Source organism: Spermophilus citellus (genome assembly GCF_964194105.1).
Source record: "Spermophilus citellus genome assembly, chromosome: 5".
Taxonomy (NCBI): Eukaryota; Metazoa; Chordata; class Mammalia; order Rodentia; family Sciuridae; genus Spermophilus; species Spermophilus citellus.
Window position 1 is genome coordinate 48,104,205 of NC_138186.1, and position 27,794 is coordinate 48,131,998.

General features: G+C 41.3%; 2 pseudogenes across 2 annotated transcripts; one reads left to right on the top strand and one right to left on the bottom strand.

Moving 5' to 3' along the window:
* Positions 1–453: 453 nt before the first annotated feature.
* LOC308649376 (MHC class I polypeptide-related sequence B-like) lies at positions 454–8,951 on the bottom strand (annotated as a pseudogene). The gene is made up of 7 exons (XR_014024422.1): positions 8,947–8,951; positions 4,326–4,639; positions 3,792–4,103; positions 3,075–3,389; positions 2,864–2,998; positions 1,574–1,755; positions 454–827 (listed from the first exon to the last, which is right to left on the bottom strand). The product of XR_014024422.1 is annotated as an MHC class I polypeptide-related sequence B-like (transcript).
* A 2,803-nt stretch (positions 8,952–11,754) lies between these two features.
* LOC308649377 (trimeric intracellular cation channel type B-like) lies at positions 11,755–12,830 on the top strand (annotated as a pseudogene). Its single transcript has 2 exons — positions 11,755–11,763; positions 12,041–12,830. The product of its transcript is annotated as a trimeric intracellular cation channel type B-like (transcript).
* The last annotated feature ends 14,964 nt before the right edge of the window (positions 12,831–27,794 follow it).

The following is a 27,794-nucleotide window of genomic DNA, read 5'->3' on the forward strand; positions in this document are numbered from 1 at the left end:
GATGGCTCATCTCTGGCAGGCTATAGAGCAGCTGTCTTGCAAAGGACTAGCACCAACACCTCAGCTGTTATAAAGACACTGCGAAATTCCTCAGAATTTGAAGCCAGCACATTCATTCAACATCATCTGCAAAATGCCAGACTCTAGATATGAAAAATTGTGCTCTGTATGTGTAATAAGAATTATAATGCATTCCACTGCCATGTATTTAAAAAATAAAATCAATTAAAATATTTTTTAAAAATGCCACAGACTCTGGCTCTCTTCACTGTCTATGTTAAACATATGTTTAACTCTCTGTAAAACATGGAGACAAACATGTTATTTTTGCTGACCCTTTCACATGGTCCCTTCCCAGAACATGAACACAGACCAGATATGTTTCATATTTAAAAATATTTAAACATTTATAATGTAAAATGATACAGACAAGAGGTAAGACAGAGAGTCAGAGAGGGGTTGAAGTTCCCTCAACACTGAAGGAGAGTATTTTAGGTTTCTTGGGAGGAGGCAGAATAAGGACACTTACAAATAATCTCATTTATTAAAATACAATTATTATATGTAATATGCTAAAATACAGTAAAATAATAAGGATACTAGTACAGAACAGGTGCATAAGTTATCAAACATACGTTTTCACATTGTAGAGATGAGGAAACCAAGGCACCAAGACAAAAAGTGCTTGTCACAGTAGGGCTGCCCAGTGCAAGCTCCCCCCAAAGCCCCAGGAGCTCTCAGCAAAGGTTGACACCCCAACTCTGTGGATCCAGTGTAGTCACTTGGTGTCCTCTGCTGCTGATCTGGGTCATATAGGCTCAGGGGCTCTGGGGAAAAAGAGGAACCAGTCAGTGTTCAATTGGTCGCAGAATACTGCTGTTTACTCCCTTGGGATTTCTCTCTCCCCAGTACCTCAAAAATCAGATTTGGCCAATCTCTGAGAGAAGTAAATGCCCTGACTTTTTCTCCCTCCCATCCAATTTTTCTGCCCTCATCAGGCTCCTCTGCATCTCCATCAGCAGTGTCACCTGTCTCTGTTTCCACCACGGAAGGGAGTGAAAGGGCTGCAGGATTCAGGGTCAAGATCTGGAAGTAAAGTCCAGTGCTCCCTCCTCCAGAGGTAAATCATTCCCTACAGAGTGGGGGCCTCCAAGAGAAGGCATCTCCTGCTCCTGCCAGGCTGGGAATGGGCCTCACACAGAGCCCTTCTCCCGCTTAGTTCACAGGCCTCCTCCCAGCAGAGGCAGGTGCTCACTCAGCAGGGCCTGCCCCACTTGCAGCTCAGCATCCCTCCCTCCCAGCCCTGAGCCAGCAGCTCCTAACTGGACAGTCCACCAGGAAGCCCAGGGACACCAGCAGGCCTAGCCTGGAAAAGCATGCCTGCCACACGATCTGTTATAACCCTGACCTACAACAGCCCATGCAGAGGAGACTCAGAATCACTGAGCCTCTGTACCTGCCCAGGCTCTCAGTCTGCACTTTTGCTTTCCCTACCTGTGTGGTTTACCTACTGCTGGGAACCCAGCTCTTCCCCAAGGGTGTCTTTTTCCTGAGGCTTCCCTGGACTCCCTACCTCCATTCCTAGCAGGGACTTCTGCTGGCCACAATCCTCACAGTCCTCGGAGGTCTTCTTCCCAAGGAAAACTAGGGTTTTGCTTATATTCTCCAGTGTGAACTGTAGGCCCATCTTCTGTTCCTTTGCATTATTGTGGTCACAATCCAGGTCTCTCACAGGGTGCACTCCTGTAGAAGGATCTCCAAGGGTGACATTTAGTGCACATTAGTACGTGAGTGCTGGAGAACTGCTTATTCACATGATACAGTTGGAACTGGGAACATCCTTACTGAGATTCAACATTCAAAGTAGAAATTTGCAAAAATAAGCAACAGGCCTTTCCCACTCTTTTCTTGGGCACTGCCCTAGTCACATTCCAGGCAACCATTTCTGACCACAAGAAAGTAGAACTAGCATTGCCCTTGTTCCCCCTCTTGGAAGGCCATAGATGGGGGCAGCAGAGACCACAGAGCTGCCTACCCTATTTGTAGAGTCACCTGAATGGGCCCCTGCTAAGGGATTATGTGCCCTAGCCTGTGGGGACCAACACCCCTAGGGGCTACACTGGAAAATTCCAGACATAAGAGAAAAACAGTGACCACAGCTGCCCTAAATAGGCTGGTCTCTCTCCCCAGATGGCCAAGGACATAAGCCATTCTCCTGTCCATGTCATCTGCAAGGCCACTCCAGGAGAAAGAGCTGTATAGTGGGGATAGGATGGTGACTGGCATGCCCAAGGTTCCCAGAGGAGACACTCAGGAGACAGCTCCTAGGAGGGCCTGCTCTACACAGGCCTCCCAGGGGCTGCATTGACAGGGCTCTGGCCCTATGGATCTTTTTCCTGGTTTGCTCCTGACAGCCAGAGACAGTGGGGGAGATGAGGGGAGGGACCAGTGGCATCACCATTCATGAAATTCCTCTCCAGTTTCTAAGCACCCAAAGGTTACAACTCATTCATTCTATGTCCCCTGAGGACAAGATAATCTAGCCAGCACCAATCAGCCCTCCATTCCCAACACAGTCCTCTGGTCAACCCAGGAAAGCCTGAGAGACAGATGAGGACAGCAGAAGCCACAGCCCCACTGCTGCTCACTCCTCACCCTGCAGCCACAGAGGCTGCATCTGGACCTTCAGAAATGTTGACAGCCCTGGCTTTTGGCAAGACTAAGGGGTGTGGCTGGAGACAGAACTCCATCCTCTGTTCCAGAAAGCTGGTCACCTCCACTGCTGTCTGTGCAGCGGGAGGCACAAGAGACTCTACATTCCAAATAGGCCCTGAAATCCCCAGCCACTGAACGCTTCTCTCACCTGAACCTTCTGAAGTAGATTTTGTCTTCCTTTTCTTGCAGGAGCAGACACAAACAATAATCATAAACAGAGCAACAGCAGCAGCAGCCACACCCAGGAAGGCAGCCCATTGGCTCGGAAGCTGCAGTGCAGTCCCTGAAACCAGGATTGTTACATCTGGGTACTGGAGCCTCAAGGCTTCTCCCTCTCACCACCCTGGTCACTGACTCACCTGGTTGGGAACCACTGCTGGGACCCCCAGGCTCACCACAGGACACAAGGCCAGTGCTGTTGTTCCCACTATGTCCCACATGGCAGCTGATCCCCTGCTCCTGTCCTTGGGGAATCCTGGTAGACACCCAGGTCTGGTAGGTCCCATTCTCATAGGAAAAGATACCACCAGACTGCTGGGTGCCTTGGCTCAGGGGTTCCCCATCCTGAAGCCAGGTCACAGAGATATTCTGGGGATAGAAGCCAAAAGCCCAACATGTCACATTGATGGTGTCCTCCAGGGCCTCAGCACACGTCACATTCACTGTTGGAAACACTGGAAGGAAATAAAGGCAAAAATAGTCAGGCATGTAACCAAGCCTCACTCCCCTTCTCCCCTATTCTGACTCTGGCCTAAGACCTCATTGAACTGAGGTCCACAAATCTGCTTTCAACCTGGAGCCCAAGTCCTCTGACTGGCAGGAGGATGGTCACTGGGCTTGTGGCCTCACATTCTCACTTCAACGTGTTATGTTAAATAGGGGGTGTTATAGGAATTCTGGTTTGTGAGGTGATGAGGGGTATTTTGGGGGGTCCAGGGTTTTGGGGCCAGGTGGGAGCTCTCTATGATAGCAGGCAGGCAGGGGGGTGAGGGATCACTAGTGTCTGGGCACATACACCCTCCTGTCTCTATCTAGCATTGTGACAGGACAGGCAAATCACAACACGATAAACTCACACAAGGTCCTCTGGGCAGAGGCTCCAGGGGAGTAGGAAGAGCCCTTCCAGAAGACTAGATATCTCCTGAGCCTTCCACAAAGCTCTCCCTGCACATGGGCCCAGTAATCCTTGCTTTGTATGCCATCTGCATCCCAGGAATTCTTGACTTCCACAGCCAAGTTCTGAGCTGAGGATGGCTCCACTGTCCAGCTGCGTGTCTCTGGATGATAGGAGAGGAAGGGCTCCCCATCATAGTAGAAATTTCAGAAGGCCCTGGTGCGGTTGTCCTTGTGAATCTTGCAGCCCCAAGTCTCCTGGAGGAAATGAGACCCTGCCCCCACCCACCAGTCACTTCTCCATCCCCTGGGCCCTCCGCCTCCCTGCCCACCAAGTGAAAAATACTAGCCCACAGGGGACCCCAACCCGGCTCTCCTCCAAGTCCCCTGTGCAGGTCTGTATAAACCCCATTTCTTGCCCTCCCCAGTCAATTGCAATGAGAAGACACAGGTCCTGGAGAAAGCCTCACATCACACTTGTCCCTGCCCACACTCACCTCCTTTCTGCTCTTGCCAGGCATTAATATCTGCCAGGGTTGCTTTTAGATTCTTGCTGTGCTCTGCCAACTCCTGGATCTCTGTGTCCCAGCTTTCAGTTCCCAAAGGTTTTTCTGACCATGGCCCCTGGGGCTTTGCACTCTCTTTTTTGTCACTATCGAAGTGAAGGAAGAGCTGATGGTCCCAATAACCATTGGCAAAGGACCTTGATTGCACTGATCCACCTTGGGACCTCACTGTGAGGTTATAGTGAAGACTGTGGGTCCCTGTGGAAGAGGAAGCAACAGATGACACCTCTTCCAGGAAACAAGTGCTCACCAATGCTCACCACAAAGGCTCTGCTGTCCTGAGCACCTGAGGAGGCAGCAAACACACACAGACAAAGGGACAGAAGAAAGGTTCCCAATGCAATGAAGACAGGAAAGTAGAGAGGAAGGAGAGGGGAAGTGAGGAATGGACAAAGGGGAAATGGAGAGGGGCAGGCAAGTTGGCCAAGGCCCAACACATAGGCATGGGTTCTTAAGGGTACAGGTGGGTGTTCAAAGGGAGAGGTTGGCCTACAGAGGCAAGGGAGGTGTGGGAGGGGCAGAGGTGCATGGCAGGGCTTGTCAGAGGGCAGAGAGGGCACAGGAAGGGCAGAGGGTGGGCGGGCCTATGGTCACTGAAGTGAAGCCCAGGCAAGGCAGGTCCCCAGACGTTGTGTGTGTGCTGTCTATGTGCAGACTTCTCATGGATAAGGTGAGGCAAACAGAGGGTCAAAGTAAGTGTGAGGGTTATGGCCCCAAAGTGTTGAGTGGGGTTGTACGCTAAAGGGAAGTGAAGCAGTGGGCTTGGTCCAAAGTAAATGATAAGCATCTGGAAGCCTCAGGTGAGGGACTTAAATTGTCCTAGTAGCATCCCCTGGGAAAAAGCAGGTAGCAGTGTTTCCAAAGACCTGATGTAGCTTTTCTTTTTTCTTTATGTATGTATTTATTTATTTTATTTGTTCTAATTAGTTATATGTGACAGTAGAATGCATTTTGGCCCATCATATATAGATGGAGTATATATAGCTTCTCATTGCTTTGGTTGTATATGATGTAAAGTTATACTGGTCATGTAATCATATATGCACATGGGTAATAATATCCGATTCAGTCTACTATCATTCTTACTCCATACCCCCTCCTCTCCTTTCACTTCCCTCTATCTAATCCAAAGTAACTCTATTTTTCCATAGCCCCCCACAAACACATTGTATCTTTCCAATAGATGTGCTAGAAAATTTGGATTTTCACAAACAATGAAGTTGGATCCTTTAGTTACTCATGTATAAAAATTAACTCAGGTCTGGGGATTTAGCTCAATGATAGAGTTCTTGCCTAGCTTCTGCAAATGCCTGGATTCAATACTCAGAGTGTGTGCCCTCGTGTATGTGTGCACACACACACATATACACACACCACACACACAAACTCAAAGTGAAAATAAATGCAGACTATAAAAGCAAACATTCTTAGAAGAAAACACACTGACTGGTACATATTGTGATATGTGCCTGTAATCCCAGAAACTCAGGAAACTGAGGCAGATGAGTGGAAGTTAAAAGCCAACCTGGACAACTTAGCAGGACCCTTTCTCAAAATAAAAATTTACTGGGAGTAGCTCAGTGGGGACCACATACTAGAATATGAGAGAACCTGGATTCAACTCATAGTACAAAAATAAAACAAATAAAAAGTATATATAATATATTACAATGTATTGGCAGTAATCTTCAAAACAAAGGATTTAACCACATTTTCCATATGGTGCCAAAAGCACACAGTAGAGAAAAAAATTGATAAATTGGACTCATCAAAATTAAAAACATCTATACACCAGAGGTCACCCACAGAAATGGTGACGTGTGAAATGGGAGAAAATATCTGCAAGTCACATATCTAATAAGAGATAAACATTCAAATATATCTATATATCTTGGGCTGGGGTTAGCTCAGCTATAGAACACCTGCCTAGCATGTGCAAGGGCCTAAGATTGTCCTAGCTCCATAAAACAAGCAAACAAAAAAGAATCTCAAAAATTCTAAAATAAGAAAAATGTTGAATTTATTCAGAATTGGGCAAAGTATCACTACAGCCAGGTGTCTGATAGATATACAAATAGCCAATAAGCACACAAAGAGACACTCAATATCAGCAGTCATTAGGGAAATGAAAATAAAAGCACAGTGACATTCTACTTTGTACCCATGAGGATGACTACTGTTTAGAAAAAAGAATGCAGAATGAACAAGTTCATAACTACAGAGAAAACTGCAGCACGGTGCATTGCTTGCCTATATATACAATGGAGCAGCTGCTATGAAAATGGTATGGTGGTTCCTCCAAATATGGAAAAGATACTTTCTATATACTCCAGTAATTGTATTTCTGGACATAAACACAAAAGTTGTGAAGACAGGGAAATCCAGAGGTTTGTGTACACCCACATTCATAGCAGCATTGTTCTCAAAAATCCAAAAGGTACAAATAACCACAGTATTTATCAACTGATGAAAACCTAATCATAATACGGCTTATATGTGAAATGAATATTATTTAGCATTGAAAAGGAAGGACATTCTGACAATTGCTACACCATGGATGATCTTGAGGACATGAGCTAAGTGGAAAAGCCAGTCATGAAAGGACAAATTCTGTATGATTGTACTTGTATGGAATCTAGGGAGTTAAATCCATAGAGACAGAATGTAGAATGCTGGCAGAAAGATGACAAGGACTGGGGTGGGGGGATGGATGCTTAGTGTTTAATGGGTACAGAGTTTCAGTTTCCTCAAAAATGTGAACACACTGAATGGCACTGAATTGTACACTCAAAATGGTTAAAATAGGAAGCTGTACATTATGTCTATTTAACCACAATTAAACACCAAACAGAAACCAGGGCAGTGTACTACAGATTAATGCAGAATCAGAGAGAAGAAGGAAGTAGAGGCCTGGGAAGAGAGGATCAAGGCAGGTGGACAAGTTGTACCACCTGGGGGAGGCCCTTCAGAGTGGGAGGGGGTGTGATAGGAAGAGTTGATGTGAAGATAAAAGAGCCAAACAATTAAAAGAAAAAGAGAAAAGACTGAAATTAATAAAATTAGAAATAAAAAAGGAAATCACTACAGATATCCCAGAAATCCAGAGAATTATTAGGGACAGTATTGAAAACCTATATTCCAATATTTGGAAAACCTAGAAGAAATGGATATATTTCTAGATACATATGACCTTCCAAAATTAAATCAATAAGACAGAGAAAACTTATACAGACCAATAAATTGAAATGAGATAGAAGCAGTAATAAAAGCCATCTGTTATGCTTTAAATATGAAGAGTCCCAAAAGCTCATGTATGAGACAATGCAAGGATTTCTAGAGATGAAGTGATTAGAGAGGCATGACCTAAGCAGTGGATTAATCCAGAGGTAACTTTAGGTGGGTAGGTTTGGCTACCTGGTTTAAGTCACTGCAGACATGCCTTAGGGTTTATATTGTATGAATGAAGCTCTCTCTCTCTGCTTCTTTTTTTTTTTTTATAATATTTTATTGTTGGTTGTTCAAAACATTACATAGTTCTTAATATACCATATTTCACAGATTGATTCAAGTGGGTTATGAACTCCCATTTTTACCCCGTATACAGATTGCTGTGTCACATCAGTTACATTTCCATTGATTTATAAATTGCCTTTCTAGTGACTGATGTATTCTGCTGTCTATCCCATTCTCCACTATCCCCCCTCCCCTCCCCTCCCCTCCCCTTCTCTCTCTCCACCCCCTCTACTAAAAATCGTTTCTTCCACTTATATAATTTTTATCCTACTCCTCCTTTCCTCTTATATGTAATTGTGTATAACCCTGAGGCTCACCTTCCAATTCCATGCAATTTCCCTTAACTCTCCCTTTCCCTCCCGCCTATCATTGCTATGTCCTAAGCTGCTATTCTACTCCATGCGATTCCACCATGATGTTCTGCCTCACTTAGGGCCCAACATAGTTAGCCATCTATGGATTGAGATCTCTAAAATCATGAGTACCAAATAAACTTTTCCTCCTCTAAAACTGTTCTTGTCAGAACTTTTGGTCACAGTAACAAAAAGGCTGACTAAAAGACCATTCAACAGAGAAAACCCCAGGAACACAATGATTCTCAGCTGAATTCTACCAGAACTTTAAAAGAGAACTCATGCCAAATCATTTAAATTATTCAAATTATTTTAAAAATCATATGCGGAAAAAAAACCCACTTCAAATTCATTCTATGAAGACAGTATCACCATCAGACCAAAGCAAGTATCACAACAGATCAATATCTCTGATGAACTTAGATAAAAAAAATTCTTAATAAAATATTAGCAAACTGTATTCAACAACATATTAAGATGATTATGCATCATGACTAAGAAGAATTTATCCCAGTGATGCAGTGATGGTTTAATGTTCACAAAACAATACATGTAATATACCACATGAATTGAATTAAGGAGAAAAAATCATACTCATTATAATAGATGCAGAGAAAGCCTTCAACAAAATTTGGCATTCATTCATGATACAGACACCAAGGAAACTAGGCATAGAAGGAACTTACCTCATCATAAAATCTATATTCAACTAAGCCAAAGCCAACATCATAGTGAATGGGAAAAAACTAAAAGCATTTCCATGAAAATTTAGAACAAGAAAAGGATGTCTACACTCATCACTCCTATTCAATATACTACTAGAAATTCTAGACAGAGCAAATAGGCAAGAGAAGGACATCAATGGGATAAAAATAGAAAAATAAGAAGTTGAATCATCAATGATTGCAAATTTAACAATTATATACTTAGAAGATCCAATACCCCAATAATAAATCACCTGAGAAAGAAATCAGAAAATCAACACCATTCATGATAACCTTGAAAAAGAAAATACCTTGCAGTATATCAAACCAAGGAGGTAAAAGACCTCTACAATGTAAATCATAGAACATTGAAGAAAGATACTGAAGAAGGCACAAGAAGATGGAGAGACCCGCCACGTTTTGAGATAAGCAGAATGAATATTGCTAAAATGAACATAAAACCAAAAGTAATACACAGATTCAATGTAATCCCCATCAAAATACCCCAATGAGATTTTTTTTTCACAGAACTACATAAAATAGTTCTAAAGTGCCTTTGGAAGAATGAAAGACCCAGAAAACCCAAAGCAATTCCAACCCTAAAAATCAATGTTGTAAGGATCACAAGACCTGACTTCAAATTATACTACAGAGCAAAAATAACAAAAAGTGCAATAGTAACAAAATTGTAACAACGGTAACAAAAAGTAAAAAAAAAAAAAAAAAATATATATATATATATATATATATATATATATGTATACATCAAGAGTATATATACTCTTTTTTTATACTCTTGATACATACATATACAATCATATATAGAGAGAGACATATGTATATATATAAAGAGATATATACATATATATAATTTATATATATATATATATATATATATATATATATATAATGACACATAATGACACAGAGGCAAACTCACACAGATTATAGTCATCTGATCCTTCATAAAGTTGCTAAAACACACATTGGAGAAAAACAGCCTTTTCAACAAATGGTGCTGCAAAACAGGCTGTTCTTATGTGAAAAAAATGAGGCATGATTTTTATTTCTCACCCTGTACAAGTGAACTCAAAATGGATTAAAGTCCTAGGAATTAGGCCAGAAATTATTCAACTCCTAGAAGAGAAAGGAGGTTCAACACTCTAACATACAGGTACAGATGATGACTTTCTCAAGAGGATCCTTAAAGCTCACAAAATGATGCCAAGAGTTAATAAATGGGATGGCATCAGATGAAAAAGATTCTTCTATATCAACAAAATAGTTCAGAGTATGAAGAGAGAATTTACAGAATGAAAGAAAATCATGGCTAGGTACTCCTCTGTCAGAGAATTAATATCCAGAATATATAAAGAATTCAAAAAACTTAATAACATAAAATAATAATCCAATTATTAAATGGGCAAATGAACTAAACTTCTCAAAAATACAAATGGCCAACAAATACATGAAAGCATTTTAGAAATTATGGAAATGCAAATCAAAACTACAATGAGATTTTGTCCCACTATAATTTGACTGACAGTCATCATGAGTACAAACCATACTAAATGCTGGACAGAATGTGGAGAAAGAACAACACTTTTATACTACTGGTGGGATTGTAAATAGTACAACCACTGTGGAAATCAATATAGAGGTTCCTCAGTAGACTAGGAATGAAGTCACCACCCAGTTGTACCACTCCTCAGTATTTATTCTACAGAATTAAACTCATCATACTATAGTGATACATACATACTCATACATACATACTCATACATACATGCAGCACAATTCACAATACACAGTAGGGTACCAGCTTAGTTTTCCATCAATAGATGAATGGAAAAAGAAAATATGGTATACATAAGCAATAGAATTTGACTTAGCCATAAGGAAACATGAATTTTCCCATTTTCAGGAAAGTAGATGGAACTTGACAACATTATATGAAGCGAAATAAGCCAGACTCAGAAAGTGAAGGGTAACATGTTTTCTCTTTTATGTGGAAGCAAGAGAGGAAAACTAAAGAAAGGTGGGGAGGGTCTCATGAAAACTGAAGAAAGATCAGTAGAGTAGAGGAAAGGAACCAGGGGAGGGAAGAGGAGATGGAATGGGAGAAATACTGGGGAATGACATTAGACAATGACATTGTTATATTGTGTACATGTATGAGTATGTAACAACAAATTCCACCATTATATACAACTATCATGCACAATAAGAAAATATAGGAAACAAAAAGTGGACAAAGAGCCAGGCACTGTGGCTCATGCCTGCTACTTGGGAGGCTGAGGCAGGAGCATTCCTTGAGATAAGGAGTTTAAGGCCAGCCTGGTCAACATAGCAGACCCACCTCCAATATCAAACAAAAGAAAAGAACAATACACTGTGGAAAACACACAGGAAGAGTACTAATCAATTTTAACACCACCACCAACAACAAAAAGGTCATTAGAGCTGAGGATGAAGCTCAGGGGTAGAGGGGTTGTCTACTAGACATAAGATCCTTAGATTAATCCCCAGTATTTTTATTATAAATAAAAGGTACCCTCAAACCAGGAAATTGTGTCATTTGTGGTGATATGGATAAACCTAGAGGAGACAATGAGAGAATAAAACAGACACACAAATGATCCCACTTATAAGTGGAGATTGGGGCAGGCAGGAGGGGTGCTGGTTAGCACAGGTATAGAGTAGATATAAGAGGGGAGACACTGATCAAAGCACACAAAGTTTCAATTAGATAGGAGGAATAATCTCTGTGCCATACTATAGCACATCAAGATGACCACAGTAAATATTAATATAGTGTATGTTGTAAAATAGCTAAGAGGATTTTAAATGATCTGATCACAAGTAAATGAAAAATATTTGAGGTGAGGTATGAGGTTTGTGCTAATTACTCATTTGATCATTATAAAATGTATACATGTATGAAAACACTGTACTGCATAATTTAAATTTATTTAACTATGTGTTAACAAAAAGAAAATAAAACTTGAGCTCCTGTAGTTGTCCCCTCCTGCACTCCCACTTTGCCAGAGGGGAACCCCTAGCAGAGGCTGCTTAGGCAGCTTTGGTAGGTTGTAACTTGGACTCTCCCTGGGAGGAGCTGATGCTGGCCTTTTCCCACATCACCATGCTCCCCTTTTTGACATCACCCACTATCTGGTGTCTGTGATGGCACTGAAGCATCAGCTGCTAGGAGTGGAAGGGGCATGGAAGAATCCTGTTTCAAGCTGGTCTACTGCTATGCTCCACTGCTTTGGTGGAGGATTTTTATCATGTGTACTGCTTACAGAGCTTCCAGAGCTTCCACTGAGGTTTCTTGCAAACCACACTAATATTTTACTGGCATCTTCAATCTGCTATACAATATTTTTTTGCCCATGGGATCTAATTTCCTAGGGCTATTCATTCTTAATATGCTCAACTTCTGGCTGGGGAATGAAGGAGTGATCAGAACTTGGAAAATAGTAGGTGGAGTCACACATGCTAATAGCTATTACAAAAATGGCTGGCTAGTCATGATAGCTATTGGATGGGCCCAAGGTGCAGGTGGTATCATTATCATGAATTTTGAATAGTTGGTAAAAGGAGATTGGAAACCAGAAGATGAGGAATGACTGAAGATGTCCTATCTTTCCAAGATAATCCTGCTGGGGTCCCTTATCTTCTTCACATTTCAGCACACCAAGTATCTGACCATATCAAAGCATAATCTTATGTTCCTTTATACCATCTTTCTTGTGGCCACAAAGATAACCATAATGGTTACAGAGACTTCTGTGACTCCTGCTCCTTTTGAGCATATATTGAGTTGGCTGCTCTTTGGCTGGCAGCAACAGTTTTCATTGTAGGGTAAGAAATGTGGAGCAAAATCATCTTCCAATGGCACTAGTTCATCAGTCCCCAAACCTATAACCAATGGTTCAGATATTGTTAAAAGGAAACATACGAAGAACACTGAGTAAATTTGCTTGGGCTCTAGAAGGCAAAAAATAAAGAACCTTTTCTACCTATCAGATTGTGAAAAATATTTCTATGTAGATGAATTGAAATAAAGACTATATATAAGGTAACAAAAGAAATTTTGTTTTAGTGTAATTATTGTTTCTTGATTGTAATTTTTGAGTATCATTTGTACATCATGGGATTTTTTCTGATATAAAGTATCTCTTGTGAATATTTGATATTTACATTGATAAAAATTATAAAAATTTAAAACTTTTTAAAAAATGAGTATTTTCATACATTTCAAAAATCTGAATCTATTTGAGATTTAGTTCAGCAGAATTAAACTTTTATTTTACATTACCATAATAGATCCTAGATATGGAAAGTTAACTGGTTAAACAATTAAAATTTCTTCTTATTTTTGTGCACTGAGGACAGTAAACTTTTCTTAAAAAATTATATTATAAATGAATATAAATTATTAGTTTATATTTGCTATATAAACATTGTAATTTTGCCCACATTAAATGGAAAGTACCTGAAATTTAACTTAATTTTTATCTCTAATAGTATTTTTCAGTAAAAACACATTATTGTTAGAATGATTTTCAATTTGAAGTCTGTTTCATTCCTTTCAAAAACTGTTTTTATTTTTCCCTCAAAAGAAAATCAGGGGTGGGTACAATTTTTGATAAATTACTAATTCTATGTTTGGTACTTTTTGAAAGTTTGTAGTTTTTCAAAATTATAATTTGCATGTTCTCTATCCCCTTCTCTCCTTAAAACACATTTATTTCACCTGTAGAGAAAATTTTCACATTTCATATGTTCTTTCTGACCTTAGTTGTTCTGAAACATTGGTAGCAGTTGTCTCAGTGATTTAAAAAAATGTATAATCTCTATTTAATTTTTTTCTTCCATGTCTCCTTTCTAGTGGCTTTCTCAGTTTTTTTTGGTTCAAATGTTAGATTACAAATGGTTATGTTTAGTTTTAATCTACATGTACATGTATCATTAATTTTATTTTAAGCAAAAACTGATTAGCTTCATGTGAAAATGCTCAGCTCTGATAAGAATTGTCTGAGCACATTTGACAGTAATCCATTAAGAAACAGATTAACAGAAATCTTATGGTCGTCTTATTTGATTGAAGAATGATAACATTAAATCTAATTTCTTATTGGCAAATAAAAAACATACAAAAAAGGTACTAAATGGCGTTAGAGTTTCTTTATCTTGTGGTTTAAAAGTACACTTCCAACATTCAAACTCTGTGACATGATTTCAGATGCCAAGACTATGAGCCTACTCCCTGTATCAGGTAGAACTTTTAGATGGCTTAAGTACTCAAATCATATTCAAGCTGAAAGGGTCTCTGCTTTTAACTTTTAACAACTGTAAACACCAGCAGGTACTATACTTGCTTAAGAGAAATGATTTGTGTGTGTGTGTGTGTGTTAGAGGAGCAATTTGATACTCTTGGAATGCTAAGAAGTTTATTTGAATGTTGCAATAGCACTGAATTAAGTTCTGTATTATATTTGATATCCTTATAGTTAAAAACTTAAAAATTAACTTGTTATTAAATATTAGTTTTAAAATTTAGATTTAACTGTAATTAAAATGGTAGAATTTTTTTTTTACAATTGTATTAAAAGACAAATTCATTAAAATAAGTTGTTCAACCCCAAATGAGGAAGAGGAGGAGGAAGAGGAGGAGGAGGAGAAAACTTGAGAAAAACAGTTCAATTAAAAGTTTGTTTTAAAAAGCAAAGGTTGGGTCCCGGAAGGAGGGGGACAGGTTTTTACAGCAGTATTGCTCCTTGTGGTCAATGAATGACTCACAGGGAAGGAGGAAGGGCCTGCCTGGTGAGGGAGAGAAGTCCAGCTCAGATATCTCTTAGAAAATGAATCAGAGAACTACTGTCTGGAGGGGAGAGCAGGGAGGGGGAGGGCAACCAGACTGGGTGACAGGTGTGAGACAGGCAGCTGAGGAGGCACGGAGAGATGTGGTGGAACAATGGAGTTCATATTAGGGTAAAGCGGGGTGCAGGAGGGAGAAAACCCCGCCTCCCCCCCCCCCCCAGGCTGCAGGAGAGCAGGGGACCTTGAGGGTGGAGATGAGAGAAGTCACTGGAAGAATCTCTTGGCCCAGAAGTCCTCAGCTTCTAACCTCCCTCAGTCTGACTAGAGAAACCACAGTGTCCACAGCAACAGAAAGGAGAGAGGAAGACCCCTAACTCCAGATACTGAGCGCTCCTCGGGAGCACGCTGCTGACTCCAGGAAGAGGACAGGGCTTGGGGGTGGGGGGCTAGAAATTGTCTCAAAAGCTATTAATTTTGATAAAGTGGTCCCCTGAAAGGCAGACCTCTAAGGGAGTTGAATCTCTCTCAAAGATCAAAGCAGGAGGCAGAGCTGGGACTCAGGGGCATCGGAAGAACCGGGCTGTTCCAAAGGAAGGGCAGGGCTGTGAGGGGAGGGAGGGAAGCAAGGTGCAGCAGGGATGCAGATGCGGGAGGAGGTGGTGGGGTATGCCCTGAAAAGAGGAGCTGAGATTTTGTGGCAAAGGAGCTGCGTCCCGCCCGCACTTCTCCCCCCAATTCCAGAGCCCGCCAAGCCAGGTAGAGGCTCCTTGGATTAGCCTGGCATCTCCCGCTTTGAAGAACCACCATGAGCCCACTCACCAAACGCGGAACCCAGAGGTGCACAAAGAGCAGTGCCAACCAGGAGCAGCAGGGTGCCCAGTCTCATAGGGTCTGCCATTCTCCTAGGTGATCAGCAGAGAGAGGCTGCCTGATAGTTGCCTGGAAGGGAGCCACACTGATGGCATGCACAGGGCAGGTGTCTCAATAAACACTCACTACAAGGATTGATGCCTGACAAGACCAATCAAGAGCCTAGAGGGAGGAGCTACGCTTAAAGGCGAACTTCCCTTCAAGCACAAGATGAAGGCTAAACTACTCCAAAGACATGGGGAAATATCCACTATGTCACACTTGCCTTAACCTCCAAAAAAGTGCCTCTGATTTAGGATTCCCCAGGTAAGATAGAATAAGGGCAGCTAGGTGAATGCTGTAGGGTCAGATTCTGAGCAACTGCCATGGCTCAACCTTAGAAACACTGCCGCATCTCTGGGAACCTAGTGGAATCCCGCCCACAGAGAAGCATGGGTCTCCCCAAGCTCCTGTAGCACATCACCCCATGTGGCCGGTTCTAGCTTGTTCCTTGCTTGGCACACTTCTGGAAGAGCCAAGCCTTTTTACTCTCCCAACACACTGCCCTCAATCAAGTACAACCTTGCTGGCAAAGGAGCTGCATCTGGCCCTGCACTTCTCCCCCCAATTCAGGAGCCCTGAATTACAAAGAGATTACAAGAGCTCTTTGCAGATTTCAACCACCTCTGCTCTCAGAAGCACCTTTCACACAAAAATCCATCAGGCTCCAAACACCCTTAGACATTTCAGCCATTCTAATCTGCTCTTTCTCCTGCCATTGACTCCAAGATCCAGCCAGGTTTAGTTTCCTCTGCCCACATCCTGTCACTGCCCTAGCTCTCCCAGGCACTTCATGAGCCCCATCAGACTGCTCCTTATGGGCCAGTCCAACACCGACCAGTCTCACTTAGTGCATCTGCATTTCTGGGCCCATTTGGCCCTCAAATCAAACAGATCAAGAAGCCCACTCTACACTTCTCCAACCACTACAAAACCCCACCATCTACCTACTTCTCTTAAAAGCATCCCCTTGGTAACTTCTAATTGACCCTTTCCCCTGCTTCTCTAGCTCCTGAAACCCTTTTACATCTCCACAGTCACTACCTTAGTCCAAACTTTCAACTACCTTCATCCAAGAATACTGCAAATGCTTCTTCATAAATACTGTCTGTCTCCAATTGTCACCATAATGCCCCAAGCCATTACACAGCTGCTGCATCTGCTCATTTTAACACAGGATACCTCTACTCTCCCATTAAACCCTGCAGAAGCCACAATCTGCTGTCTAGCATCACCCTTTCCCCACATTTCTCTGGTCACATCTCTCCTAGGCTGAGGTCAAATCAAGCTGTCCTGATCTCCTTACCCTGCCTCAACAGGATGCTATTGCAAAACAGGGGACTGCTCCTGCCTTTGCCTTCTAACCATCAGACCTCTCCACATCCTTAAAATAATCGCATGAACACAGTGGTGATGGTGGCATAACTTCATGATTATACTAAAACCCACTGAGTTGCACTATTTCAAAGTCTGACTTCTGGTAAATGAATTATATCTCAGTAGTAATAGTAATAACCATGCTATGGAAACCTCCTTGTGCTGGAAGTTTGCCTTGTCCCCAACATACATCTCTAGGTCTTTCCAACGTGGAGTTAGATGTTCTCTACCTTGATTGCTTAGGAGAACCACCTGCAGAGTCCTTAGCATCCTTGTGCCCAGGTCACAGCCAAAACCTATTCAATAGGTAAAGCTAGGTGGGAACTAGGCTGCAGTGTCTTTTAAAGTTCCCTAGGTGTTGTGAGTATGTAGGTAAGTTTCAGAACCAGAGTTCCAGCACATGATGGTCCTAACTGTGCCTTCTCCTAAACCCTTCTTACTATCCATGATATTCCCCGGTGGACTGCAAAACCACCCCAAGATTGGAAATTGTTCATTTCTTTGTCTCCCCTAAAAATTCCTTTATAAAAATGAGCCCTAACTATTCCCTAAGGCTGTCGACTATACCTTTTCTGTGGGTGGAAAGCTCATTGATGGAGATGTTTTGAGCTCTTAGACTTACTTTCCTTTTTATTGACTGTGATAATAATTTTTAGCACAGGATGGATTAAAGGATTAGGGTTCAGTCTCCTTTCTGAGAGGCTATTTTCATTAATGAAGGTCACAAGGATGGTGGTGATGCAGAGTAGGAGAGGAAACACAGCTCTCTTGACAGCTGGTCCCAAGCCCTTTCCTCCTTGTCATCTTCCCTCCTTCCAGGACTTCTTAGGTGGGCAGTTCCAAATATTATTCTGATCATTCCTCCAAAAGACTTACTACATAATAGTTACATGCTAGGTTTGCTCCAGGGCATTTACATATGACTGCAAGGAAACAGGCCTGTAGGTCTTGGGCTCTGAGAGGACCTAGTCCTGGCTGCTCCTTCCTCACCAAGACTCTCAGGTAGTCTTTTGTGCAAAGCACTTCTGCACCTCCCCTTCCCCAAACCCCCTTCTTCTCTGCATCATTAAACACCCTTTCTCCCTCCACTTTCCCCTTTGCACCCCTGGACTCACAAGAATATGTGGGGCTTTCTCTGCACTAACCTTGGGCGCCACAGCTGAGTTCCTGAATAGAAACTGAAACCACCCAGCTCTGACTTACATAAGCCAGGGCTGTCTCTTGCCCAGTTTGGCAGGGTTTGAAGTTTGTGACGCCAAACTTTACTGGGATCGCTGAAAATCACATGTCATTCCCTCTTTGACCCAAGACAATAAAAACTGTTGGTTGATATAAAAGCAAATTGAAAGTGCTTATAGGTGCCTGGAGGGAGGCTGGTGGGCTGCATCTGGGTTTCAGGTTCTTGATCTGCAGGGCAGTTACTCCTGCCTGCTGTGAGAATGCAGAGCCTGAAGCTGTGGGACACCCAGGGTCCAGCATCCACTGGGATTGTGGCAGGTGGGTACAGAAAAGCTTCCTCTAACCCTTCCCCCTGGAGGGGGTGGGGACTCACCTTTGGGTTCTAAGATTAGAAGCCACTTTCTAGGGCTCAGTTTCCTGCCATGCATGGAATTCCTTCCTCAGGGCAGTACTGATTGAACCCCCCCCCCCAGAGAAAAACAAAGATTAATTCCAAGAAAGATCTTCTCAAAGTTCAGACCCTTCAGTGAGTCTCCTAATTCGGACCCAGAGTGTGATCTCCAGGGAAGACTGAGGTGACTTTCACTGAACCCACCTGGGAACAGCGGGAACAGAGGGCTCAGACAGCACCTCAGGATTTACAACAGCCTGGAGAGGAGCCCTGCCTTGTGTCCTTCCCTTACCTTGGCCTGTCCCAGGTGGATGCAGTCCCTAGTGTTGGCCACCAGGCTTCAATAAAGATGAAATGGAAGGGAGAGTGTGGAAAAAAGAGGGCTGTGGAGAGAATGGTTGAAATACTGAAGAAAGAAGAGAGGAAGATATGGGGGGGGGATAAGAATTTTAAAAACTAGGATAGCAGAAAGGGGAAAAAATGCAGAGCTTGGAATGTCTGCAAGTCTGTGGCTCTGCTGTCCACATCACCCCCTTAAGATTCCAGAGCAGGATGAGCCTTACACAACCTCCACTACAGAAAGAACTACAAACTTCCTCCATTTATCATATTTAAAATGAAAACCAGAAAAACAGCGGCCACCATCTTGGAGAGCTGAACTATCCACCGCCACTCTCCGACAGATTGCAGCAACAAAACAGGTGTGTGTCACCCAGCTCAGCCCCCATACATAGGGGGATTTCGCATAAAATCTCTCCTAGACTTTCAGGGGGAGGCAGTATCAGAGTGAGCCTGCATAAGGACTAAAGGGGAGCTAGAGGCACCTGACCCTCAACCCCCCCTCCCATCAGCGGCCAAAACAAAACCTGTCTAGCCAGCGCTGGGGGAGGGGCAAGCAGAAAAAATTAAAACCATAGAGTGCCGGGGATCCCAAAAGCCAACGGTGTGACCCCGGAGATCCAGGCTGTCTGATACGTGCGGCCAGCCCAGAGGCTACAGAAGGCGTGGCGCCGCAGAGAAGGGGTTAACCAGTCTGCAGGGAATTAAGTGGCTGCGACACGGTGGTATCCCACCAGCCAAGCCCAAGCCCGCACTGACCCCCGGGCTGAGTTCGGGATTGCAGACGGGGAAGGAAGCCGGTACGGCCCCATCCCCCACAAGGGACACTCCACTAAGGCAACCAGCGGCCACCATCTTGGAGAGCTGAAGTATCCACCGCCACTCTCCAACAGATTGCAACAACAAAACAGGCCCAGAGTACAGTTTGAACTGCCGAGAATCATCACTGAGGGGAAATCTGGTCTAGCAGGAGAAACCAAGCCTAGCAGGAGAAAACAGGAGACTAGAGGCAAGGCCCTCGCGACTGGGCAGCTGTAAACTGAAGGCCCGCCGGCGACAGTTCATCCACTGTCCGCATAACTGGGCAGTAGGAGAACGCCCTCCCGCTGACGATGGATCACCTGCCCGCGGCCTGAGATACTGGGCGGCAGGAGTCTGCCCGCCTGCCACGACCGGGTGCTGAAACCAAACAGACAGTCCAGTCACACCCCCCCATTAGGGCACCCCGGCAAGGAGACTGGGGCCCGGCATAGCAGAGTAGTGTCGTCACTGGAGCTCAGACGTCGGAATTCCTTCCCAGTAGAATCCACGTTAGCAGGCATAGTTCAACAACACAAAGGAGAGACATCAGAGTAATACAGAAACAAAACAAATCTATAGAAGAGAGCCGAAACACGACAATCAAAAAGAGCTGGAAAGTAACGTGGACAACATGAGAAAACAAGGGAAAAAAGGATTTCAAACAATGCAAGACAACTCAATTCTACAGGAGGACATAGAAACTTCAGAAACAGGGATATGGAAAGAACTCAAGGGATGCCTAACTCGAATGGAAAGGAATATTAGAGAAGACATGAGACAGCAAGTCCAAGAAATAAAAGTATATTTTGAAAATGAATTAAACAAACAAATTCAAATGGCAAAGAACGAGATCTACCAGGAGATAGAGATCTTAAAAAAAAAAAATCAAACAATAATCCTAGAATTGCAGGAAACTATAAACCAAATTAAAAACTCAAACGAGAATATTACAAATAGACTTGATCAAGTAGAACTCAGAACATCAGATAATGAAGACAAGGTTTATCAACTTGAAAAGAATATAGTCAACACAGAAAAGATGCTTAAATCCCACGAGCAATCTATTCAAGAGTTATGGGATGTCATAAAAAAACCAAATCTGAGAGTCATAGGGATAGAAGAAGGAATGGACAGCATATTAAATGAAATAATTCTAGAAAACTTCCCAGAGATGAAAGATGGAATGGATTGCCAAATCCTGGAAGCCTACAGGACCCCAAACATTCAAAACCATAATAGACCAACCCCAAGACATATAATTATGAAGATAGCCAACGTACAGAACAAGGAGAGAATATTAAAAGCTACGAGAGAAAAGAGGCAGATTACTTTCAGGGGTAAACCAATTAGGTTAACGACCGATTTCTCATCACAAACTTTGAAAGCGAGAAGATCCTGGAATAATGTATTTCAAACGCTGAAAAATAATGGATTCCAACCAAGAATACTATATCCAGCAAAATTGAGCTTCAAATTTGACAATGAAATTAAAATCTTTCACGATAAACAAAAGCTAAAAGAATTTGCAGCAAGAAAACCAGCTCTGCAAAGCATTTTGAACAAAACACTACAAGAAGAGGATTTGAAAAATAGTGCCCAAAACTAACAGCAGGAGGTATCTCAGTAAAGGGGGAGGAAAATAACCAAAAAGCAAAACTAGCCAAACTAAAATAAATAAATAAAGAAGCATGACTGGAAATACAAATCATATCTCAATTGTAACCTTAAATGTTAATGGCCTAAATTCACCAATCAAGAGACATAGGCTAGTAACCTGGATCAAAAAAACAAATCCAACAATATGCTGCCTTCAGGAGACTCATATGATAGGAAAAGACATACACAGGCTGAAGGTAAAAGGTTGGGAAAAATCATACCACTCACATGGCCCTCGGAAGCAAGCAGGAGTGGCCATACTCATATCGAATAAAATCAACTTCAAACCTAAGTTAATCAAGAAGGATAAAGAAGGTCACTATATACTGTTAAAAGGAACCATCCACCAACAAGACATAACAATCATCAATTTGTATGCACCCAACAATGGAGCTGCAACGTTCATAAAACAAATTCTCCTCAAGTTCAAGAGTCAAATAGACCACAACACAATAATTACGGGTGACTTCAACACACCGCTCTCGCCATTAGTTAGACAGATCCTCTAGACAAAAGCTGAATAAAGAAACTATAGAACTCAACAGCACAATCAATAACCTAGACTTAACCGACATATATAGAATATATCAACCATCATCAAGTGGATACACGTTCTTCTCAGCAGCACATGGATCCTACTCAAAGATAGACCATATATTATGCCATAAGACAACTCTTAGTAATTATAAAGGCGTGGAGATACTACCATGCACCATATCTGACCATAATGGAATGAAATTGGAAATCAATGATAAAAGAAGGAAGGAAAAATCCTACATCACATGGAAAATGAACAATATGTTATTGAATGATCAATGGGTTATAGAAGACATAAAGGAGGAGATGAAAAAATTCTTAGAGTCAAATGATAACACAGACACAACATACCGGAATCTATGGGACACAATGAAAGCAGTTTTAAGAGGGAAATTCATTTCTTGGAGTTCTTACCTCAAAAAAAGAAAAAACCAACAAATAAATGAACTCACACAACACCTCAAAAACCTAGAAAAGGAAGAGCAAAACAACAGCAAATGTAGTAGAAGACAAGAAATAATTAAAATTAGAGCAGAAATCAACGAAATTGAAACAAAAGAAACCATTGAAAAAATAGATAAAACTAAAAGTTGGTTCTTTGAAAAAATAAATAAGATAGACAAGCCCTTAGCCATGCTAATGAAAAGAAGAAGAGAGAGAACTCAAATTACTAACATACGGGATGAAAAAGGCAATATCACAACAGACACTACAGAAATACAGAAGATAATTAGGAAGTATTTTGAAACCCTATATTCCAATAAAATAGAAGATAATGAAGATATCGATAAATTTCTTAAGTCATATGATTTGCCCAGATTGAGACAGGAAGACACACACAATTTAAACAGACCAATAACAAAAGAAGAAATAGAAGAAGCCATCAAAAGACTACCAACTAAGAAAAGCCCTGGACCAGATGGGTATACAGCGGAGTTCTACAAAACCTTCAAAGAAGAATTAATACCAATACTTTTCAAGCTATTTCAAGAAATAGAAAAAGAAGGAGCTCTTCCAAATTCATTCTATGAGGCCAACATCACTTTGATCCCAAAACCAGACAAAGATACTTCAAAGAAAGAAAACTACAGACCAATATCTGTAATGAACTTGGATGCAAAAATTCTCAATAAAATTCTGGCGAATCGAATACAAAAACATATCAGAAAACTTGTGCACCATGATCAAGTAGGATTCATTCCTGGGATGCAAGGATGGTTCAATATACGGAAATCAATAAACGCTATTCATCACATCAATAGACTTAAAGACAAGAACCACATGATCATCTCAATGGATGCAGAAAAAGCATTTGACAAAGTACAGCATCCCTTTATGTTCAAAACACTAGAAAAACTAGGGATAACAGGAACTTACCTCAACATTGTAAAAGCTATATATGCTAAACCTCAGGCTAGCATCATCCTAAACGGAGAAAAACTGAAGGCATTTCCTCTAAAATCTGGAACAAGACAGGGATGCCCTCTATCACCACTTCTATTCAATTTAGTTCTCGAAGTACTAGCCAGAGCAATTAGACAGACAAAAGAAATTAAAGGCATAAAAATAGGAAAAGAAGAACTTAAATTATCGCTATTTGCGGATGACATGATAATATACTTAACAGACCCAAAAGAGTCTACAAAGAAGCTGCTAGAGTTAATAAATGAATTCAGCAAAGTGGCAGGTTATAAAATCAACACGCATAAATCAAAGGCATTCCTGTATATCAGCAACAAAACCTCTGAAATGGAAATAAGGAAAACCACTCCATTCACAATATCCTCAAAGAAAATAAGATACTTGGGAATCAACCTAACAAAAGAGGTGAAAGATTTATACAATGAAAACTACAGAACCCTAAAGAGAGAGATAGAAGAAGATCTCAGAAGATGGAAAAATGTACCCTGTTCATGGATAGGCAGAACTAACATCATCAAAATGGCGATATTACCCAAACTTCTCTACAGGTTTAATGCGATGCCAATCAAAATCCCAATGGCATTTCTTGTAGAAATAGACAAAGCAATCATGAAATTCATATGGAAAAACAAAAGACCCAGAATAGCAAAAGCAATTCTAAGCAGGAAGTGTGAATCTGGAGGCATAGCGATACCAGAGGTCAAACTGTACTACAAAGCAATAGTAACAAAAACAGCATGGTACTGGTACCAAAACAAGCGGGTAGACCAATGGTACAGAATAGAAGACACAGAGACTAATCCACAAAGTTACAACTATCTTATATTTGATAAAGGGGCTAAAAGCATGCAATGGAGGAAGGATAGCATCTTCAACAAATGGTGTTGGGAAAATTGGAAATCCATATGCAACAAAATGAAATTGAATCCCTTTCTCTCGCCATCCACAAAAATTAACTCAAAATGGATCAGGGAGCTAGATATCAAATCAGAGACACTGCGTCTGATAGAAGAAAAAGTTGGCTACGATCTACAAATTGTGGGGTCGGGCTCCAAATTCCTTAATAGGACACCCATAGCCCAAGAGTTAACAACAAGAATCAACAAATGGGACTTACTTAAACTAAAAAGTTTTTTCTCAGCAAGAGAAACAATAAAAGAGGTAAATAGAGAGCCTACATCCTGGGAACAAATCTTTACCCCCCACACCTCCGATAGAGCCCTAATATCCAGAATGTACAAAGAACTCAAAAAATTAAACAATAAGATAACAAATAACCCAATTAACAAATGGGCCAAGGACCTCAACAGACACTTCTCAGAGGAGGACATACAATCAATCAACAAGTACATGAAAAAATGCTCACCATCTCTAGCAATCAGAGAAATGCAAATCAAAACCACCCTAAGATACCATCTCACTCCAGTAAGATTGGCAGCCATTATGAAGTCAAATAACAACAAGTGTTGGCGGGGATGTGGGGAAAAGGGTACACTTGTACACTGCTGGTGGGGCTGCAAAATGGTGAGGCCAATTTGGAAAGCAGTATGGAGATTCCTGGGAAAGCTGGGAATGGAACCACCATTTGACCCAGCTATCGCACTTCTTGGACTATTCCCTGAGGACCTTAAAAGAGCGCACTATAGGGATACGGCTGCATCAATGATTATAGCGGCACAATTCACAATAGCTAGACTGTGGAACCAACCTAGATGCCCTTCAATAGATGAATGGATAAAAAAAAATGTGGCATCTATACACAATGGAGTATTATGCAGCACTAAGAAATGACAAAATCATAGAATTTGCAGGGAAATGGATGGCATTAGAGCAGATTATGCTAAGTGAAGCTAGCCAAGCCCTAAAAAACAAATGCCAAATGTCTGCTTTGATATAAAGAAAACAACTAAGAACAGAACAGGAAGAAAGAGCATGAGGAAAAGACTACAGTAAACAAAGACGAATGGGGGGAGAGAAACGGAGAGAGAAGGGAAAGCATATGGAAATGGTAGGAGACCTTCAAGGATACATAAAATTATAAGAGGTTATGAGGGGCAAGGGGGAGGGAAAAAAAGGGAGAGAATTTGAACAACAGCAGGGGAGGTAGAGAGGGAAGATGGGAGGGGAGGGGAGGGGAGGGGGGATAGTAGGGGATAGGAAAGGTAGCAGAATACAACAGTCACTAATACGGCATTATGTAAAAATGTGAATATGTAACAGATGTGATTCTGCAATCTGTATTTGGGGTGAAAATGGGAGTTCAAAACACAATTTGAGTCTAATGTATGAAAGATGATATATCATGAGCTATGTAATGCTTTAAATAATCAATAAAAAAATTTAAAAAAAAAGAAATAAAGGGAAAAACAATGCTTTCTTTTTCATTTTAGCACCTTGCTATAGCTTTTAAAAAAAATTGTGATGCTTTAAACATTTTTCAAAGGACACTTTAAAAAATAAAATGAATTGAGCTAGAAAAAAAAATAAAATAAAATAAAATGAAAACCAGCAGGCAGTGATGGCACAAGCCTATAATACCAGTGATGTGGGAGGCTGAGGCAGGAGGATCACCAAATTCAAGGCCAGACTCAGCAACTTGAGAGGCCTTAAGCAACTTAGTAAGACACTGTCTCAAAAATAATAAAGGTCTGGGAGGTGTACTGAGTGGTAAAGTGCCTCAGGGTTAATCCCCAGTACCCAAAAGAGAAAAAAATATATTGATAGATATAGATATATATCAAGCCAAAAAGAAATGTAAGGAAGGGTAACAGAACTCTGATTACGATTCCAAGAACTTTGTAAAACATCATATTTAAAATGTATTTATTTCAGGGTTGAGTCCAGAGCTCAATGGTAGATTACCGCCATAGCCTGAACCAGGCCCTGAGTTCAATCAAATCCCCCCAAATCCAGAAAGTTTGTGTTTCAGGCATGCAGACTTTCCCTACCCTGAAGAACAAGCACAGAGGGCTGAGAATGTAACCAAGTGTAATGTGTTTGCCTAGTATGTATGAGCTCCGCCCTCCCCTGCCCAATCCCCAGCACCACAAAAACAAGTATCTACAAAAGTTCTTTGTCTTTTTAAAAACAAGGTTAAATTCTAATATGAAATCCAAATAAACATTGAGTCTTGATTTAGAATCTGATTGTACCCAAATGTAATAAATAAATAAAATATCATAAATGATTGAAAATACTAAAATATCTTGTTAAATAAATTTCTTGACACATTAAATAGCCAGACCTGGAAGCAGGTCTCACTAATACCAATGATATCACAGCAACAAAGAGTATAAAGGATGTGTTGAGCTCCCTGCTACACTGCAATGAGAGATGCAAACATCAGTGAATTTAGTGATCAAAGTAGGAGATATGGCTCCTCCTATCCTGGAAGAATATGCTGATTCTCAGATAGAAAGCAAACATGTATTTTATTATTTCTAGCTTTTATTTTTACCCTTAATCTAGGGACATCTTTTGTGAACATTTTGTCACCATTGTTCTCTTTCCCCCACCCCTAAATAAACAGATGGCTTTTCTTAAGATTGCTGTGATTTTGGACAATAAGGTGAGACACCATAACATACTCTCTCACTTTCTCTCTCTCTTGTTGTTGTTATGGGGGATTGAACCCAAGTGCTTAACCACTGAGCCAAATTTCCAGTCCTTTTTAAATTGTTTTTTGGGGGTGTGGTACCTGGGATTGAACTCAAGGGGCAGTAAACCCCTGAGCCACATCCCCAGTCCTATTTTCTATTTTATTTAGAGACAGGGTCTCACTGAGTTGCATAGTGCCTCACTGTTGCTGAGGTTGGCTTTCTACTCATGATCTTCCTGACCCAGTCTCCTGAGCTGCTGCAATTAGAGGTGTGTGCCACCATGCTTTTTTGTTGAATATTTTTATTTGGAGCATGTCTTACTACATTGCTTAGGGCTTGCTAAATTGCTGAGGCTGGCTTCCAACCTGCAGTCCTCCTGCCTCAGCTTTGTGAGCTGCTGGGATTGTTCACGTGTTTGCCACCAGGCCCAGTCCACCATCTCTTTACCTCCAGAGATGTCTGGGTCTATCTCTTAAAAACATGGGTCTCTTTTATTTTCTTTTTGCAGAATAAAAATACAAATTTCAAAGAGGTACCATCCTTCTTAGACCAACTCTACTAATCCATAGTTTACATACAATAAAATGCATATTTAGAAATGTACAGCTTCTTGCGTTTGGGTATTCACACGTTTGTGTCACCACCAGTGAGTGAAGATGAAGGACATTCCCATCATCCCCCAAAGTAAATCTATGCAATAGAATTCTAGGTAGCCATTAAAATTAGGAAAATACATTTAAATGTATTGCTGTGAAAAGAACTGCCCAACATATTTTAGGATTTTTAAAAAG